Source organism: Danio rerio, chromosome 7, assembly GCF_049306965.1.
Source record: "Danio rerio strain Tuebingen ecotype United States chromosome 7, GRCz12tu, whole genome shotgun sequence".
Classification (NCBI taxonomy): Eukaryota; Metazoa; Chordata; class Actinopteri; order Cypriniformes; family Danionidae; genus Danio; species Danio rerio.
In genome coordinates, this window is record NC_133182.1 from 39,236,442 (window position 1) to 39,258,949 (window position 22,508).

A 22,508-nucleotide genomic window follows, 5' to 3' on the forward strand; every position below is an offset into this window, starting at 1 on the left:
TTGAGTTTACATCTAGAGCATCTCCGACATCAGCGATGACGTTAAGCACAAATAAGTGCAACTGTGTGTAAACGCATTGACCGTAGTGTACTTTAGGGCACGATGGGATATTTCTGATCATGGCCTGGAAGTGTCTGTGTCACCATGGCAACCGTGTGTCAGGGTGGAGGAACTCAGCGGAGATGCATTTATCATGTCAGACTCCAGCTATCTGGGTCATCTCCACATATAACTCAGTGTGACACACAAGCCATGTGAAGGGAACTTTTGACAGCACTGACTCATGTATTAGTCAATGTCTGATGTCCTTTCAGTCTGCTTGTGCTTTTTTTAAACGTGTGTGTGTGTGTTCAGTTTATGTACAGTATAGCTGACTGTTACCACACACTTAAGCTTACAGTGACTATTTATTAGGGATGCACCGATATGTCATTTTTGGCCAATACTGATGACTCTTTAGATTTGGAGGCCGATATATTAAGCTATAAATGTTCATATTAATTTTACAATTTGTTGCATGATTCCAAATATATACAGTTAACATTTGATTTTATTGTAAAACCTTAACTCTCGGAACTTTATTAACTTTACCAAACAGCCAGAAGAAATACTGTATTTTTTTGTTGGCCTAATACTATCGGACCAATAACGATAACATAAAAAAATAGCTCTTATCAGGTGATATCGATATGGTTGCCAATATAACTTACATCCATATTCTTACTATTTATTCTATGAAAACAATGTCATTTCATATAAGATATACACTAGCAGTCAAAAGTTTGGGGTCAGTAGAATTTTTAAATGTTTTAAAATACGCTGCTTCTGCTCACCAAGGCTGCATTTATTTAATCAAAAATACAGAACAAATTGTAAAAATGTGAAATGTTATAACACTATAAAATAACTGTTCAAAAGTAATTTATCGTTTAATTTAATCATTTATTCCAGTGATTAATTTATTCTTTTTCTTCTTATTATTATTATCATTCTTCTTCTTCTTCTTCTTCTTATTATTATTATTATTACCATCATTATTATTATTAATGGTTATCAAAATAAATGCAACAATGACTGGAGTAATCATTTAATTTGTAACTACAATAAGCAATAAATAAATATTTAATAAATAAGTTTTTAACTATTTAAATTATTTTTACATTTAACAAATGCTGCCTTTTGATGAACAAAATTTTATTTAATAATAATAATAATAATAATAGTAGTAAATAATTGACCCCAAACTTTTGACTGTATAGCTCCCCTAAAGTAATGAATTTTAAATTTCCTTCAAAGGATTGAATTTAATTACATTTTTTTTTATTGTAATGATAATTTTTAGTTTAGTGAGTGAGTCTGAGTTTATTCAGTTACTATGCTTTCTACAAATTTCATTTTACAATTATGCAACACAGTTGAAGTCAAAATTATTAGCCCTCCTGTGAATTTTCTTTTTCAAATATTTCCCAAATGATGCTTAACAGAGAAAGGAGATTTCACACAGTTTTCTGTAGTATTTGTTCTTCTGTAGAAAGTCTTATTTGTTTTATTTTGGCTAGAATAAAAGCAGTTTTTAGGATCAGTATTTTTAGCCCACTTAAGCAATATTTGTTTCGATTGCCTAATTACCTTAACTCATCTAATTATCGTTATTGGTAATTATAAGCCATAATTAGCCTAGATAAGCCATTAAATTGCACTTTAAGCTGAATACTATTATGTGGAAAAATATCTAGTAAAATATTATTCACTGTCGTCCTGGCAAAGATAAAACAGTTATTAGAAACGAGTTATTAAAACTAATTAAACTCTGTACATTATTAAAGGTCCTGTGAAGTGCTTTGAAATATGTATTTTTATTCAATACATGTATCTTGGAGGGGACGGGACATGTAAGATAAAGGAGAGCATTTGATTGGTTATGATTTGAGAAACTGAAGTATGAGGTGATATAAATAAAACCGCTGATCCATTTAGGTGGAAGTGACAAACTACAAGCTTTACATGTTTATATCAGATTTATATTTTCTATACGCAAATTTTGTCACTGCTTTGGAGCACACTAGCTTATGGAAACTAACAATACTGATACTAACATCTAAAAAACCTTATTTTCATTTCATGGGACCCATTTTTTAATTACTCCTTTTCACACTGTAGCCTGTATGCTGACATTTTTGAATGAATCAAAAATAGCTGATAAATATTGGTAGCTGATACATCTGTGCTACTCTAGTCTTGAGCTTTAGGGCTGAAGACAAATTCATGATAAGTGTACGTTTTTTTATCATGAACTATTGCCATATGTTGCCTGCTGTATGCAGCTGTGATTCATTTGGCCTATAGCTGTGCTGTCAAACAGGCAAGGCTAAACTTTCCCAGAATAAGTCAGATCCGCCACCTGCAGAACTGAATCTGGCACCTATTTTAGTCAATCTCCCACACACAACTTCATGCTATGACATGTACGCATCCTTTGTTAAATATAAAGCATATTTAAGAGTGTACCTAGGAGTTATGCAATTTCAGACGGTCTACTTCCTTTCATGCATTAATTTACATGAACAAACATTCATTTACATTTACATGATTGGGCACTTTTGGACCCAATCTTTACCACAAAATGCCACAAATGCTTTTCTAGATACAATCAAGAAAGGACTATAATCAACAATGTGGTCTTCTCTGTTTGCCGTGTGAGCGGCTTGATTTTGATAAGAGCATTGCCTTTTTTTAAAACTTATTTTTATTACTGCATCATCCTCCTGCAAAACATAGTACTGTAAGTATACACCACACAGATACATAGTACATACGTTTTTAGCACCATTGGGTTTTACAGTACACAAATTAAGATCATCAAAAACATCAAACCCCCTCAAATAGAGCAGAGATGATACGAAACGTTACCTCATGCAAGCAGAAAAAGAGAGAGAGAAAAGAGAGCTTACAGCTTTTCTCCAAAGTAGTGAAATAGGGTTTAAAGCTTTTTAAGTAAGGTTAGTTACTAGGATCTTTTTTTATTACTCATGCTCGCCTCCCTCATTATAGGAGTTATAATCGCAGCTTTTCAAATCCCAATTTCCGTTTTAAAATCGATTAATCGTACAGGCCTACCAACAGTGGAAGCAACAGTGCTAACAACTGAGCTACCGTGGCGCTCACAATCTTTAAATTTAATGAATTTTATTTCATTTAAATGCAAAATAAGACAAGAGAGGCATACTAAACAAGAAGTGAATCTCTTCCAGTGCACATTTTCAGAAGATTTTATTGTGTGTGCATGTGATCAGAGGGTGAGAGATGAGAAAGGAGATGATGGACAGAAAGTGCACTTAAAATCATTTTGATAGCTGAAGATGTATGTGTGTGTGTGTGCGTCTGTTTGTGTTTGACAGTTGCTCATTTGAAGCAGAGGAACTCTGTGTTCTCAAAGCTGGACTGAGCTCAGTGCATAAACAAAGAAGATAAGTGATGGTACATCTGACAGATCAGTGTAGTGGTCAGTGTGAGCAGAAGATGATCTGCCCCCCCCCTCTCCCTCTCTCTTTCTCTCTCTCTCTGTGAACTTCATTTCACGACTGTCCATTCAGAAGCGCAGCAGAAGTGTGTCCATCTGTCAGCATCTCGCGGCCTGACGCTCTCTGCCAAGTGCCCTACTTTACACTGAGAGAGAAGAGAAGTGAAGGAGAGAAGAGGAAGGGTTTTGTCAGTTCATTTAGAGTCGGTGTGTGTTTACGTTTATTTATAGCCATGTTGTGCAACAGTGTTTGTTTAGCATATGTGTGTGTGTGTGTGTGAACTAGCTTGACTCATTTGTATGTTTGATATGTAGTGTGGCACAGTAGGTAGACATTTCAAATATGTGAATACACATGCTATAGACTGCAGTGTGTCTTTTCCTCAACAGCAGAGAGAGAGAGAGAGAGAGAGAGAGAGAGAGAGAGAGAGAGAGAGAGAGAGAAAAAGAGAGATATGGAGTGAAGCTAATAAAGGAAGGCAGTTGTGAAGAGCAGACACTCCATGTTAATCTGGCAGTGTGGAACAGGAATGCAGGGTGATGTCAAAGCCGTACTGCTCTTCAGTTGCAATCCTGACTTACATGGTATGCTGGGTGAGATCAGAAATAAGCTGCAGCTCAGAATGCAGAAATATAAGAAAATGGCCAATGGAAAGGGAATTTTAAAGAAGTGTTTCATGCTGACCTGGGTTGCATTTTGTTTGGGAAAAAAATAACAGTAAGAACTAATATTGTGAGTAATATCATTACAGTTTTAAATAATTATGAGCAATTTTGCTCTGTTATAAAATGTAGTTTATTCCTGTGACAGTACATTTTTGAAAACTGCTGTGATGCTAAATGTTCTTTGTGGAAACCACGATACATTTCTCAGGTATTAGTGGGCAACTTAGATTTGTTTGGTCCAATTACATTTTTTTTTAGTTAGGCTATTCTACCACTGGGCAGTTAACCCTCTATGACAGAGATGTCCAAAGTAGGGCCCGCGGGCCAAAGTCGCCATCCCATCTGAGAAGAAAGGGAGAAGTTTGAATGCCTTTAACAGAGATTGTCATTTATGATTTAAAGTAACCTTTTGTTCATTTGTTCTTTTAATTGTTGAGCTGCAAAAAAGCAAACTGTATTTAAATGTTTGAAATAAATTTGATCATAAATCAGATTTTTAAAAATGTAAAAGCTGTTACTGGAAGATAAAGGATGATGCACAAGACATCAATGAGCAAATCTATAAAAAGTTCATCATAGAATGTTAAAAGATATTATAATAATTATTAATACGATTCAAATATTTTTTCTATTTATTTTTAAATCTTAATATATTAAGGAAATTACCATGGATACTTTAATGTAGAAATTTGGTATATTTACAGCCCACCACCCTCAATCAAATGTGCTTTTTGGCACTTCATAAGATAAAGTTTGGGCACCCCTGCTCTGGTTTTGCCCTCAGACAACAAACTACTTTTTTTGGCCCACACAACATCTCTTTAAATAGTTTTTTAAGTAAAGTTGACATTAAAAGATAAATAAAAAGTTGGTGACCAATGAAATTTGAGGTGGGTGTGGTTTTGACCTTTCTTTTGGGGGCTGAAGTGCCCTTTTTGGGACCATATGCAGGTTGAGCACACGGCTAACATAATGTAAGATTAATTTAACTTTTTAGCCTGTTTAAATTGAAAAATCTTTGTAATAAAATGAACATGATTTGTCATTTTTTTCTTCCTAAACCAAAAATTAATGCCACAAAGGGTTAATATTTTATTAAAGTATTAATATTATAAAGGGTATAATATTTATCATAATAATCTAATTGTAATATTTATTATATTAACTATAATTAATTATTATAATGATAAAAAATATAGCTTCTCTTAATAAAAGATAACATGTTCAGTCAATGTTCTATACTGTATAAAAAGTACAACGTAAGCGGACTAGCGGAGGCGGCACGGTGGCGGAGTGGGTAGTGCTGTTGTCAGTTGGCTGGTTTCTATGTTTGTATGTTCTTCCCATGTTTGCATGGGTTTCTTCTGTGTGCTCTGGTTTTATCCACAAGTCTAAAGACATGCTATACCATATGTAAGTTAGGTAGGCTAAATTGTCTGTGTGTGAATGAGAGTGTATTGGTGTTTCCCAGTGATGGGTTGCAGCTGGAAGGGAATCCACTGCATAAAACATATGCTGGATAAGTTGGCGGTTCATTCACCACTAATTAATAAAGGGTCTAAGCCAAAAAACAAATGAATAAATGAATGAATCTAAGCGGAACTATACTCTAATTTGAACTATTCATTGCTCATTTATACCACATGGATCTTTCATTCATTCACCACACAAATAGCTGCATGAGATTGTTTGTTTTCATGACAAAAGATTAAATACTGACAGAAGCACAAAAGACAAACACTTGAATTAACATGTATGTTGGACTTGAAGTGGTGCTGTGCAGACTAATTTCTCCTGCTGTATGACAAAAAAAAGCACATGGAGTAGTCTACATTCTAAATTGTTCTCACAGTTTTTTGATGTCATACACTGATCGCTTTAAGCGGCCTTACTTCAAGTCCAGCACACCTCATGACTCTCTGATTTATTGTAAAGTCAGGTGAAAGGCTTTAATAAGCATGCTCTCAACTAGGCATGGGCCAGTTTAAGATTGTGACGGTATGATAATCCTGGATAAAAATATCATGGTTTCATAGTATTGTGATCACTGCTTTAAAATATATTATTTTTAAATATCTGGGGAAAAAAAATCCTTTTCCCCCTTTGAACACAATATGTTTCATTTTGAGAAACATTTACAATATTTTGGAGCAGTAAAAATGTCAGGCTAAATAATTCAAATCAATCATTGACTTCTGCTGTCTTCATTCATTTTTTTAAACACTGATTTCTTTACAATTTTAAATGTTTTTGAATACCTTTTCTACTGGAGATACTGTTGTCCAAATGTTGGCATTTAATCATTTTAAACTTTGTAATAGGGTTTTATGTGCATGTTTATTAATGATAAATGTATGATAATGATCTAAATACTATGATACATGATATATAAATGTATGGTGCTATTGTTTTACTACACTTAATTTACATGTGTGTACATATCCTCATAGTCAGGGAAAAAGAAACCAGCTTCATCATTGAATGTCACTCAATGCATGAACCAAAAATGTTAGCAGTCATTTTAAATGTACTCGATGCAAGTTTTAAAAATATTCATTATTTATATTGTACCTTACATTTATACAATTATCATTTTATTGACATTTTTGTCATCTTTTGACAAAGTTTCAGTTTCAAAAATTAACTATCCAGTTTCTCAAACTTTCTTTTAGAGGCAACAGTTTCTATCAACTAATATAAACATTCATGATAATATGAACAATGGTATCAACTAATATGAACATTTTTTTTTTATCATGCCCAGCCCAGCGCTATGGGCCATCCACATACTGCAATGAAATGAAAGTCACTTCAATCAGACTCCAGTATGAACTGATCACAGTCTGACCCGCATGTGCAAAAGAACACCACCAAGACCACACACAGCATGCTGGTATACAGAAGTAAACATAGAGGCCACTAAAGTCAATGTTTGTGTTTTGTTTTATATGGGGATGTGCCATGCTAAACCAACAAATATGTCTGCAGGCAATAAGAGGGATAAAGAGGAGCACGAGAAGAAAGAATGGAATGTTTTTAATTATTTGTGGTACAGTATAACTCAATCGCAGCCAGTGACCAAACAGCTACTGATTTGTACATTTGGTGGACTGCGATGGGCCATTGCACAATTAAGGAAAATGATGATCTAGTATGATGTAAAAGTGGCATGAACGAAATGACTGTTCAGAAGACATGTGACATTGCATATGGTAGTGGCCCAAATCATAATAGAAAAGATCAGATTACATGTGGTTTGTGCTGATCAGCTTCATGTTGTCATGGAAAAAATAATCTAGGTTACATAATAGGGTTTTGCGATTTAGGGAAAATATGTATTAGCGATATATTTTTTTTGTGTAACAGATATTGCAATTTTGAATCGATTTGTGATTTAATTTAAAGCTTCAGCTCAATATTCTGTATTGCAGCTTCTATTGCAGTGTAAGTTATAAAAAGAAATGAAAAGATTTGAGAAACTCCAACTTTATTCAAAATTATTTTTAAATATTCAGAAATTAAACACTAATTTTTCTCTAGAGTAAACAGTATTGAGTTATGGCGGTAGTTATCTCCTGGTGCCTTCGTGATGTTTTTTTCATATGGTGTGACAGCTGCAAACAACTCTGAAATTGTACTTTGCTGTTGCTTGCTACTAGATTGAGTGTCACTGGCAATACTTTTAGTTGACTTTTTAGCGACACACTGCATTCGTTTATATAGCTGCCTGTGGTGCTTTTTTAGGTGCTGGTTGTTGTATGTCTTGTGCTGGCAACAATTCTGCGACATCTATTACAAATTTACTGTTTTTGTTCCGTGTCTGTGACACCAAGATGTTCCCGTATTACCAACATGCTGTTTTTCTTTGATATGAATTCATCTATTAATGCTTCTGAAGTGGCAGATGCCATCTTCCCACTTGTCCGCACTGTCCTGTTTTTTATTTTTTATTTTGCACTTTTTTTCAATTAATGGCACAGCCCTATCACACACTCTAAGAGAACAAATAAATCTTATGTAATCTAAATGCAGCTTTGGTAATTAGAAAGTTAATACAGCATTCAAACTAAATAAAAATCTATTGTAACATTAAAAATGTTTTGCTGACCAAATGGAGTGAATATGTAAGGTTGCTTTATCCAGATTTGAAGAAGCATAACATAATAGCTACTTGGTTTTAATCTGTAAACTCTCATACTCTCCTCTTTAGACCAAGAACACAGATTTAATATTATTTAGTATAGAGTTTGTCTATTAGGTGTATATTTGACCTTTCCAGCATTGTGTAAATTTAGTTATTAATATTGTTTACATTATTATTTTATCAATATAAGTTTTATTTACTTTGTTCATAATTTTTTTACTTATTGACATTGCATATGGTAGTGGCCCAAATCACATTAGAAAAGATCAGATTATGTGTGGTTTGGGCTGATCAGCATCATATAGTTACATATAATGGCTGTGCAATTTAGGGAAGATATCTAATTGTAAATTTTTATTTATTTATTTATTTTTTGTATTATTGCAGTGAAAAATGTTGCTACTTCCAGACTTTTGAAGATCAGTGTAAATGAATCTATCTTGATACTGTATTTAATATTAAATGGCCTATTTCAAATAAATTGTAAATGCTTGACAGAATGGAAACTCAGAATATTGTGAAACAGTTAAGCTATATAGTTAGTACAACTGTGCAGTTAATCAAACTTCAGTATATAAAATAGTTTGACTAACTGTATTGATTCTAGCAGGCGAAGAACCTTTTCCTTCTATAGGTAGGCTCTTGTTTCTACAGTGCAGGCAGGTGGCCCCATACAGCAGCCGAAGCGAGTGGGGGCGTAGAAGCACAGTGCTGGGAGACGCTCGGAAAAAGTTACCTGCTAGGTCACAATTCATTTTCACCGAGAGGGGTGGAACGGATAGTGGGCGCAACGCTGTGAAAAACGGCACGGTTAAGTGTGAGAAGTGAAGTTTGAGTCTAACTGTATGTGTGGGTGTCCCAGAGAACACTGCTGATATCACTTGAATCAGGATCTTGCGCTGCTTTTGACTTGGAGTTCTGTGCACAGGTGCTGCTCAATAATTCTTTTATTTATTTATCTTTTTGTTTTGTGTGTTATTTATTGAAGCATTTATACTTACTGCTTCGCAAATCTTAAAGTACAGATACAAGCAAAACTAAGCTAACCATATTGATTTTGTAAGCTCATGTTGCTAGTTTTGGGGTAAACAATTCATCTGTGCATGTCATTAAGAAAGAAAACGTCTGCCCTTATCTGTTTATTTGAAAATTAAAATCTGAAAATGCACTTCCTGTTTGTTTTCAGCTAAAATGTCAGTTTGTGTCTGTCTGATGTATTAACCACGCCCCTCCAACTGTCAGTTTGACAGCGCTTTCTCAATAAACAGAAATCGTGAGCAGGAGGTATCTGTTACGTTGTAAAATCTCTCCTGAAACCCTTTTCCTGATCTTTCTGAATGAAATGCCTACTTTAATTTATCCAATCAGCTCGCTGTGGAAAAAACCCACACCCGCTGCTTTCTCATGATTTCCTTTTCTCTAGGAACTGCGTCACAATACAAAAAAATTAAAACAAAATGGCTACAGCTTTTAGTTCATACGGGCATTAAAGAAAATTAAGAAAAAATAATCTTCTATCATTTAAGGGGTCTTTGTATCTTCATTTTGATAATGTGGGATCTTCGATGTCACCATGCAGGACAAATATATTTGTAGATAACTGTCTATAGAGCAAATCATCAATGGAAAGTTTAAACCAATGGTCTCAAACTGAAACTGCACCTGAAATCTGCAGGAAGGTTGATCTCCAGGTTGGTCACCCCTGGCTTACACTCTTAAAAAAAGGCTGGGTTGTAACCCAACCGTGGGTCAAATATGGAAAAACCAAACATTGGGTTAAACAAATGTATATTAAGTTTAATTGAAAAAATAAGTCAACATTGGGTTTGTCCATATTTGACCCATGCCCCAATGTCTATAGAACGGCAATATAGAGCATCTGACGTTTTCCATGTGGTTGAATCAGGGCAACTGAAAGAGTGAAATATAAGAACTTTGTGTTATACAGTATGTGTGTGATATAAATAGCCCATTTGCACATCTGTGCAGTTCAGAAGTATCCATGCATCTTGAACAAATGGAGTTTTTTAATGGCATTGGATGCTTATACTTTTTTCAGAGCATCTGACTACAGATTGCTTTGTAAATGAGTCACAGTGTAATGAAGAGATCGCAAAGAAACTGATGCAGCAGCCGATATGACAGATGAAGCAGCCTGTCAGCTGTGTTCAATCTGACAGCAGCAGCATTGCAAACTGGAAGTAAATACTAGTCTGTAAGTTGTTGTCAAATCTCTTGTGTGCAGGCTGAAGGTAGTGTGTCCCGTGAAATAAAAGTAGCCAATCAAAAAGATTGAATCTAGGAGCTGACTGATGTAATAAATCATTGTTTACCTTTAGTACACTGTTAAAAATGCTTTCAAACAGTTCATTCATGTTGTCTCAACACCAATCGATTAAGTTGACACATTTAAGGGATTCATTGAACTTTAAACAATTACGTTGTTCCCCAAAATGCTCAAGTATTGTGTTGTTTCAGCTGATTTTAAATAAGTAGTTTGAACAAGTTTAGTGAGTGTAGTTTTGAACTTTTGTGTGTTTTTTGAGTTCAGGCTGTTTGTCTGATTTTCTTGTTACCAATCTTTTCACAATCATTTATTTGATTAAAGTGATTGAAAAGCCTGCACTTAAGAGGACATTGGATCTTAATTACTGAGCATTTTTATTATTTTTACATGCAATTCTGCAGAACATCTTTATTATGAATTGATTGACCAAAACTTGTGCCTTAAAATTAATTCAAAATTCCAAAATTGCAACAACGGAAACCATGGATATAGAAAAGGCATGGATTTATTGTTTATATGATTAAAATATTTATTTTATGATGAAATTTTAATTATAAAACTCATAGTTATACTTAAATGTATATTTCGCCTTACGTTGCACAACCTTCCAAATCGTATACAATAGGGCTGTGCCATTAATCGAAATCAAATCGCAATTGCGATTTGAAACTTTGCGATTAGCTTATTGCAAGTGGCTGTGATATGAAATATATATTATTTAATTTAGAGCAAATGGTGACTGCCATCTGTGTGTGACAGTCTTAGCCAATTGAGTGAGCACACTTTCGATCTGCTCAATCAGAATTAAGTAGCCCAACTATGCGGAACGCCCACCACCACCACCACAAAATGAAAGTTGAACGTTTTGATAACCTCATGAATTCTGCGTGCATTCACGACTCGCAATGCAGGTATGTGCGTCGTCTGTAGTTACTGACTGTAACTATACAAATATAATTTGTCATTTCATTTTCACAGGACAGTTTTATATAGATGCATTAATTGCAGAATGTTACAGTAGTTTAACGATTTAAATGCTTCTTGTTGGATATTACATCATCCAATGCGACTATAAGCAGACTTTTATGGAGAGCTTACGACCTAACTACAGTTTGCTTTAAGAACATGTTGACAAATTTAGTTACAAACTATCTAGTAGTTTTAAAGCCCCTAGTGTGGACTTTACCTTTCAGTTTAAGACAGAACTTACAAACAGCTGGTGCTACCCCAGCCAGGAGATAACTAATGCCATAACGCACTCGCCAAACAAGGTGCCTTTTAATGCAGTGACCAAAGATGGATTAAAAAAAAAAAATAATCTAAATTCAGGATAGGAGATTTACGATTCCCTCTTGCACGTATTTTAGCTATTTTGGAGTACCACATCTGTAGGTTTAACGTCATGATATTTTGTGTAGAATCTGGGATAATTACTTTATTTTAGACAATATAAGCTACAGAAAGGCTTTTATCAACTATATTAATTTGTTGAGTGTTCTTTTTTTATTATTATTATTTGTGTTTACAATTTGCTGAAGAGAAAAATGAGTGTTTGATTTTTAAATATTTAAAAACAAATTTGAATAAATGTTTCTTGATATCTTTCAGTTCATTTTTTTAACTAACACTCACTGCATTTTTGCAGTAACCATACATTTACACAGAAAGCGGTGAAAGCGTCAAAGTACCCGGAAGTTATTCATTTTCAATGAGAGCCGGCGGCCATAAGCAGCGAGGAGCAGTGCATCTTCACGGGTGTAGGCGTCGAGGAGAGTTGAAATCAAGTTTACTTTATTGTTTGGAGGCAAGCAATCCGGATGAAGAAGTCCACCGCTTGAGAGCAGTCCAGAGAGCACATTCACTGTAAACTTTGGTTCCGACCACAGTTGTTCCCAGGGGTTTGATTTTTGCGGTCGCTGGATTACCTATTGTTTACAATGCTTTCTCACAGGAACATGCATTAAATAGGTTATTGTCGAGTTACTGATGTGCATTACTGTTATATATATTTATCTTTAAAAAAGTGGGATTCTCACGCGAAAGTACAAAACAGTATTGCTGCTTCAGGATATTTCAGACATATGGACACTGGATAATTAACTGGAGCAAAGTCACACCACCACATGCAAATTGATCTTCTATTATTCAATGAATTTGATAAGAAGTGCGCAACATTTTCACTCCAGAAAGCATGTTTCATGCCGTAATGTAACTGATATGCTTCAACTGCCCCTTTAAATACGAGTTCAATGTAGCCAATTTTGACGCTCTCGCCGCCGGAGCTGAAGGCAGACAGTGTTGTCGCCAGGGTCGGCCAGAGTGATCTTGGGCGCTCACCGCTTTCGGTGTGAACGCACAGTAAGAAGCTACAATACAGGTTATTGAGCTTAATCTTGACTACAAAAATTAAATCGCAAATCAAATCGAAATCGCAATATCTGTCAAAAAGATCACATTCAGATATTTTCCCCAAATCACACCGCCCTAATATACAGTAGCTTTGTGTAGAAGAAATGTACAATGTATATTGTGAAAATGTTCCTGTATTGATTTACTCTAATTTGAAGTAACTGTCTAATATTAATATGTTTATCTAAAATTATAAGCCTATTTAATATTTTACTTTCAGTAGAAGGACATGCTTTACTAGGAGTTATTGATAACAAATTTACTCCCATTAGCTGCAAAAGGCCTCATGTACTGCACAGTATATAACATCCGTGACACACATCCTCGTTAGATGTAAAGAGTGTAGATGAGTTTAAAGCCGTCTGCACACAGTCATGCGCTGTCTTTTTGTGTCGTGTGTTTGAGCACACCTGTGTTGGTTTAAGCAAAGGTTAAGAAGAGGCATACAGCATGCAATGTGTTTTCTGCCTGTCCAACAGGTTCTTCTGTGTAAGAATAAATGTCTCCTCCTATTTCAGCCTAGAGTAAATATCAGTGCCATCGAATCAAATGTCATGTTTGGAAATGCTGTAATTACAGCTGCTCTAATCATTAACAGAAATCACTAGTGTTTGGACAGTTTGATTTCAAGCCAATCAATATTCCTCTCTCTTTCTCCCCCATTACTGGTTCTCTGAACAGCTAAATCATCAGTCATAGGTAAGTATCCATGTCTGTTTGAAAGCATCTGTTCTGCTGACACAGCCTGTGTGCAGTAAAAGGGGGATCTTGTATCCTGTGTGTGTGTTTGGTACATCAGGAGTAAAGTGCCTGCCCTCATTCATTTTCATTCCACTTGTTCTTCCTCCCACAGGGTTTGTACAATGTCAAATATTCAGTATTTGACACCAATAGCAGTAACATTTCACTAATTTTCTATACATTGGTCCCTTGTTAATCGCAGGAGTTACGTTCTGAAAATAGCCTGCAATAGGTGAAAGTAGTCCGCTTTATTTTTTACAATTATTATAGCAGATTTAAGGCTGTAAAACTACACTATTTTCTCAGATAGGCATTACCATTTTCACACTTTTCTCTTTTGTTTAAATACTTGCATAACTTCTACCTTCCTTTAGCATGTCCAGACGTCCAACTTTTTGTGTGATGGTCAGCATTTTGCTCTGCCATTTGGGTGCTACTGTGGGTTTCTTTGACGGTGCAGAATGTTTTGTTGACATTCTGGGGTTTGCTGAGGAGAAAACTCGCAAACATACAGTACAGCACTTCAGATTCACACTGCTAGGATCAAATATTTATGTCAATTTGGCAAGCTGAACGGATTTCTATACTGTACAGGAGACATGTCACGAAGAAGATTGATAATAGCCTATAAGATTGATAATAGCCTACAGCCAATCAGGAAGCAGAACACAATGAGCTGTAAAAGAAAAAAGCATGTCAAATTGCACTAAAAAAATCTGAAAGACTGTCAAAGTTGAACTGTTATGGCGGGAGACCACTGTACTACTAAATAGTCCTACATTTATTTTTAAATATGCAGCATTGTGAATGAATACATTGTATTGTTGTAAAACATTTGTTTTTAAACTTTATTTAAACCTGTAGAGATAAATCATATTTGTATAAATCAATTAAAGCAATTATAAAGCAAAGACATGTACATGAGACCAAAAGGACCACAACATCATCTTTTGAATGTTGTCTTTTTATATATTTGTTATTTATTACATATATGTATTTATTAAAAAGCCAAGACCAGCAATTTTTTTTAAATCAAGGTTCACTTTTAAAAGTAAAAGCCAGAGGGATACCTTTTTAAAAGGTACACTGTAAAAAATTCATTCTTATTTGTTTTAATTTTTTTTCTGGTAGCTCGGGTGCCAGAAAAAAAAAGTAAAATAACGGCAGTTAAATTACAGAAATCTATCATAAAATAACTGATGTAAACTACAGAAATTTACCGGAATTTTACCTTTAAGGAAATTTCTGTAATTTAACGTCTGTTATTTTACAGGAAATTTCTGTAATTTAACGACAGTTATTTTACTTTCTTTCTGGCACCCGAGCTGTCGGGAAAAAAAAAGTAAAATAAAGGATTTTATTTTTTTTACTGTGTACATGTTTGTACCTAACAAGTCCACATTACCTTGTAAGTTACTGAAGTGGACCTGAAAGGTAAAGAAATGTATTTTTTGAAAAATTTACTACCTCAGCAATAGCTTTTGCTTTTTTTTTTTTTTGAGTTTGAAGGCTACATCACAGTGAAGTATGAGTGCTCTCCTCATGCAGGCATATCGGCTTGGTACCAAACTACTGGTATTTTTGACATCACTTCTCTTCCACTGGGAATAGCAGCCATCTGCCACTGAAGCAGCCTCTGATCCTGCTCCCCATTAACACACACACACACACACACACACACACACACACACACACACACACACACACACACACACACACACACACACACACACACACACACACACACATATTCTCAATAAGGTCACCAGCCCCTTTCTTGCCATGTCTGTTCATTCTTCTCTTATTCAGTGGTATCTGTAAAAAGATAAATGGACAGAAGGAAAAAAGCACAGCCACTAAAAATAATCTCATACTCCAGGTTTGGAGTCTTTTCTTTGTGTGTGTGTGTGGGGTGTCCCTTTTTTATTTTTAAAGTCCTTTTCAAGGAAAGTCTGTTCACTCTGTGACCATATTTGCAACATCGCCTGAAAGTTCATTGAAGACCAAGTCCCACACTGTAAACGATTTCTTGTTAAATCAACAGTAAGTTACTGGCAACAATTATCCAGTAGCTGCTGTATTTCATAAAACGGTAACATTACTGTAATACTAATTACATTAGTATTACATTTAATGTAAAATGTAATACATCATTTTACTGTTGTTGATTTTTACTGTAACACCAATTACAGTAGTGATACACATACTGCAAAACTGAAAACAGTATTTTATTGTACATTTTTACCATGAAGAACTACGGTATTTTAACGTTACTTTTATTATTACTGTATAGTATTTTACAGTTATTAAATGTTATTTTATTTTATTTAATAGTGCTACTTTATAATGGGTAAAAATGTTCAAAAATTGCACAAGTGTTATTTTAACTGTTCAAGAAATACAAGAAAAATAAATAAACTGAAACTTTAACTTCAAAATAAAGGTTTATTGTGTAAACCATGCTAAAACAGTAGCAATAATTCAATATAACAAAGCAACAGAACACTAATAAACAATTGATCATTAAAACCAGTCAACAATTAATGCATCAAAAATTATTACAATTTTAAAAACAGGTGAAAATACTGCTACAAGACAGGAAATGATGAAGGCCAAATGATGTGGAAAGGGACAGTGAAAAAGGGCAGCAACATGATGATGATCCTGCAAAAATGACAGGCAAAATCAATCACTGAAGTAAAAACTAATCATCCCTCAAACCATTTAATTCATTCAGAAACGAAACACTGCACTGTTGTTTTATATATATATATATATATATATATATATATATATATATATATATATATATATATATATATATATATATATATATATATATATATATAAAACAGTTATAATATATATAACAGTTTTTTTAATTGTTTTTGTTGGTGAAATACAGTTTGTTGTCAATTCACAATTACACTAACGTTAATGGGGAAAAGATCAGCGGGCATTGTTCTTAAAGATTGCTATTCAGGTGTCCACACAGGTGTGTAAAAAACAAAGTCTCATCTTAACTTAATGTCCGACTCTGTATAGCTCGAATATCTGATTCCATGATCACACTACTAGTGCTTCCACGAATTTAAGAGGGGTGAACACAGTTCATTCTCACTTTAAGAGGCTACATATTTAAAATTAAATAAATAAAAATAATCTAATTTAACGTGACTAATGTTAATTAAATACTTTTAGGCTTTTAACACGTATAAATCCACTTCTAACTTACAGATAAGATTGCGTTAGAGAACATGAAAGCCGTGGGTGATTTTTTAAAATAATGCTAATGATGAGTTACTGATATTTGGTTTGCATAAAACAAAGTAATCACTAAGTATTCATTTTTGGCAAAATCTGCAGAGAGGCTCAGCGACACGAGGAAATGTGTTAAAGTTGAGTAGAGAACTAAAGAGCAGTCTAGCCTACTAAATGAAATGTTTGTGGTAATATTCTGCGGTCAATTCGTATTACTGTATTTTAATATGCAGCAGTGATGGCATGTCAGCGAGACAAATAAACATTTTATCGAGTCATTTCATACAATTTATTTATTTATTTATTTTTATACAAACCCTCTAGTGACATTTCCTCAAACTAAATCATCATAACGTTACTGTGCACAGCATCAGTAAAACGTTGAGAATAATTTAAATACTTAATTTTTTAAAACAGTCACTGCTGATTACAAACTAACATTAAAGCTAAGCTTACAGAAATCCTGTATGCATGACAATATAAAGATGTATTACTCACTGATGTCGAAGCACTTCCAGGTCATCAGAGATGTAGACAGGACAGAATGTGTGCTATCAAGTGAGCTCTTGTGCAGCCTTTGTTGGACATCCAGGTAGTATGTTCACCCACACTGTAAGAAACAAAAACAGAAACAATTTATTAAAATGTGAGGATAGTAAACATGTTTGGTCTACAGAGAGAAGAAAATGTTTACTTTAAGCATTGATCCTAATGAATCTATTTCTAAACTACATTTAACCTTATCACGGAAACAGCATTTTTGAGCTTTTAGACCAGGGGTGCTCAACCTTGTTTGCTTTAAATTAGAATTAAAACAATAAATCTCTATGTCAAATAAAATACTTCAGATCTAAATAAAGCAGGTGCTTTTACCTAAAGGTTCCTTCCCTCCAGTTAGTTTGGCTGCAAATCCCTCCACATCTGTGCTTTATTCGGTTCTTGTCTTTAGAGTAACTGGTGTCGCATTCCAGGTCCATCACAATCTGGGCTAGAAGGACAATATGACAAAAGACAAGACACATATAAATAAGTCTCAGAATAAAATATTTAAAGGAATAGTTTACTATTTTGCCACTATTTACTCCACGTGTTTTAAACTAGTTTGAATTTCTGTTAAACACTGAAGCAGATATTTTGAAGAATGTTAGTAACCAGTAACTATTGACATCCATATTTGAACCAAATTTCTTTAAAAAATACGAGTTTGTGTTCAACGGAACAAATTAAATATCTAACTATTTTGAAACAAGTGGAGGATGCCAAAGATGCTATTATTTTCATTTTGGGGTGAACTGTCCCTTCAATTCAAGTGTCAAGCAATAGTCATAAAAACTGATGTGTCGCTTGAGGAAAACTAAATCAAGTACCTTCTTTGAACAAGCAGAATCATTATGCCATTGTATTCAGTGATTCTCTTTTACATTTTCCCACTATAAAACGATAGCTTCAACATGCAATCCTTGTTAAGACAAAAATGAATAGCATAAAATAACATGTTGAACTAAACTTACAGTTTCCAGGCTGTTTGAAAACAAACACATATGCCCAGTAAAATTGCTAATAAACACAAAGACAACAGTTAAAGAAAAAAATGTTTGTCTAATATTCACTCAGCACTTGGTAGGCAAATAGCATAGCCGTGGCTGTTTTAACACCAGATGTTTTTTTTTTTCTTAAAGTTTTCTTAGGAACTGCTGGAAGAAGAAAAAGAGGTTGTACATGAAACTCCTCACAACAAATCTGTGAACAACTTGACATTTAAAAATCTAATCAAAATGAGGAAGACATCAACATTACCTTGAACAATCAAGTGAGGAGTGATTGGTTGCATCAGTTTTTCAACATTAATTACTGTAGCTGAAAAACAGATAAATATAATAAGAGTAAAATAAGACTTAACATTAATTAATCTAAATATATGGTACAACCATACCAATCTGTATGGGGTTAAAATACATTTGTACACAAATCATTCCCTGACCCCATCAATTTCTCTTAGATTAGGATCAATATGACTTTGGCTTATATCTGTGTACTCAGAACGTACACTCACCTCAGGTACACCTGAACACCAAAAATTAAATGTACAATTAATGACACACTATACATCAAGCTCATTAACATTATTGAGAAATAGACAATTAATATGTATTTTGTTAATATTAACGTTAGCTTAAAATAATTCAACTGCATTGAATTTTCAGCTCCATTTAATAAAACAGTTAAGACTCATTTCATTATGAGTTTAGTTTAAATAACTAACTTACAGTTGAAAAATTTTACCATAATGATAGCTTAGTCAAAATGACTAACGTTATGTGAAGACCAGAGCTTACCTTAACGGTAAACGTTTAACTTTTCATGGTGACTTCGCCTTCATCTCAGTGTTGTGCTGAAATAGAGAATTCATTAATGCAGTTACAATAAGTTGAAGTTATGTTTTTCAGGTAACTTAACGTATGGTCAAAAACTCACTCAAGATAAACTCACTGTATCTAATACCTCGCAAACACTACAATGACCGCCTGGCGTCTGTTATTTCTTGTTTAAAATACCGTATGTTAACGGATAGCGTGACATAACATAAGAACCTACAACTAATGTCACTTGGTTAATTCTTTTAAATTACACACACAATACACAGAAATACTTATAAAACAATCCTTTAACGGACAGAATTTGACTTTAAAACACTTACCGAGGATGAATTCGCTGGATGATAGATGACAGGTGAATTTCAAATTAGGAGAGCCGTTGCCTGCATGTCGAGTCGTGTCCGTTCGGTTCTATGAATCGGCTCCTTAGTGAACAGTAAAGAATCGAATCCGCCTAAAAACAGATTCCTTTTTGATTCATTACTATTTCGTTATACTGCTGGGCCACACGCATTTATACACTAATTATACACTAATTGCATATTGCTGAATGTGCTTGTGAACACGTGTGATCAAATAATTCCCGAGCAAACGGTTCAATACGATTCAGAGTCGCTCGAGTGCTGAACCGAACCAGTGCAAACGTGAAATTGATTACAATATAGTAACATTGTTTTTTATTCACTTTACCAGCAAAATTATTACATATATCTGACCTTGACAATACGAATAAAGTTCGTTTGAAGTGTTTTGAGAATTAATATTATTTTCTCCCAGAATTCATTTCACATCAACAAGCAAATGGTAATGGCGGATGAGAAAGCCCAGCTAATATTATAAATATTGCGTTTAATATGTCACGAAATGAAATTTTAACAGTGTTTCATGCGAGAATGTAGTTCTTACAAACTTAAATCTGTGGTTTATTTATAGATATCATGTGAAAATTGTAAGCGTGCTTTGCCGATAGCGGAGATTCTGACCTCCAGGGTGTCCATCATCACTCATGTATCCGGCGAAACGAGGTTATAATCGGCTAGACATGTGAGACTTGCCCCGGTCTTAGATGGCTCTATAATGAATGTGTTATGAAATTTAGTTTTAACCGTTTTTCATGCGGGAATGTAGTTGTTTTAAACTCAAGTCTGTGGTTTATTTATAGAGATGGTGGGTATTTTAAAATATTGTTTTGAAAATGCGGAGATATGTGACCTCCATGGTGATGACGGGTGCCCTAACCTCATGAATCCGTCTAAAGCAGGCTGGTCATTATGACATTTAAGCTAACTTTGGTTTCATGTTTCAATTACTTTTGTTCCAGTTTACGTTTTGGTTAAGCACAAATTTATGTTGATTAAAAATGATTTAATTATTTCATGTTAACCTTATAAAATTAAGGTGCAGTACACCCAAATATGGAAAACCAGGGGACAGCTTTATGCACTGAACAGTCTGAAGAAATAGGTTATTTTATTTTTCTTCACAAAATACTTTGTAAAAAAAAAAATAAACATAATAATAATATAAAGTGTGTGTAGAGTTTTTCATGGTCATTTGCAGTACTGTATTTAGATGCACAGTAACTGATTTTTTCCCAAAATTCATTGTAAAATCTGCAGTAGCCTACTGTTAATCATGTTCACAGTATGGAAATGTTGAGAATACATTATCATGCTGTGAAAACAGCAATATATACAGTAACACACTGTGCATAGCTTATACAGTAAACAACTGTTGAGAAATGCAGTATAATACCGTGAAAACAACAGAAATCGTTTACAGTGCATATAAAGGAATGGTGCAATCCTGAAATCTGTTTGCTGATCTCACAATTAAATTCTGTTTCAAATCAGCATAGAACTCTGATGTGATCTGTCCCATTGCCTTTATTGCTTAAGCTCCAATTAATTACATTTAAAACATGTTATTTCAAGTTGATGTTTCATGATGTAAATCTCATTTACAAATGTTTCAACGGTAATCAGAGGACACAGTTACAAAGCTGAAAGAACAGGCAAAAAATAAAAATAAAAGAAGAAACAGAAAACACACTATGTGGTGTGGGTGTAAATGTGATGCAATGTCTTTTTTGCTGTCAAAAATAATGAAGGCACTAAGTGGTCTTCAGATGACAGGTATTGACATTACAAAAAAAAGCTGGAGTGGTCTAAACTGCTTCTTAAACACTCTGAAGTTGAGTGTCTGCAAACATGGATTTACACATGTATGAATATCTACAGTATATCTGCAATTGACTTCAGTAGATGATTTTGCTGAACTAGGACATTACAACAAGACAACAGGCTGATGGCATAAAAATGACTATAAAGTCCCCATGAAATAGGGAAACCAAGTGGCAGTTGTGTTGGCTAAAATTACATTAAAATTTGCCGTAATTTAAAAACTTCTTATATTGAGTTAATGTTTATTATTTTCATCTGTAAAAGTTTACCGCATTTCTTCTAAAAAAATACTTTTATTGTTTAAAAAAATGTGATACATACATACAGTACTGTATTAGTAACCAAATTAAATACCGACCAAAGAACACCCAACCTATCCCAACAGATCCATAAAATATATACACATTCACAAATAAATAAATAAATAAATTAATTAATTGATTAATAATAGTAATAAAATGATAATGAAAAAAGGAATGCAAAACAAATAATTATTTAAAAAATATTTATTTAGTATTAATTTAATAATTTCTTACATTTAATATAAGCATTTTACACATTTTTGGGGGGGATCTCCTCATACCACCAGTGTGCAGCATTCACATGTATTATGCACCGACAGCCATATTGCGCCTGACTGCACACTACACACCAGATTATTAGTAGAGAGGAGACAGAGACTCCAATGGAAAATTTGGCCAGGATCCTTTTCGAAGGATCTTTTTCTGGGTTTTTTAATGACCAAAAATAGTCAAAACCTCAGTTTAACATCTCATCCGAAAGATATATTTTGTAAAACAGTCATAACAAACACAATGCAGGTAATAACACAGTCAAATATCGTTAAACACTTACACAGTATGATCACATTGTTTGTTACTCAACAGTCAGTCCATTCTCACCTAAAAAATGAAAAGGTCTT

The 22,508-nt window shown here is 34.0% G+C and overlaps 1 protein-coding gene across 20 annotated transcripts in view; it reads left to right on the forward strand.

The window, feature by feature from the left end:
• Positions 1 to 22,508, forward strand: part of dgkza (diacylglycerol kinase, zeta a) — a 193,068-nt gene that overhangs the window by 58,184 nt on the left and 112,376 nt on the right. The gene's annotated exons all lie outside the window — the stretch shown is intronic.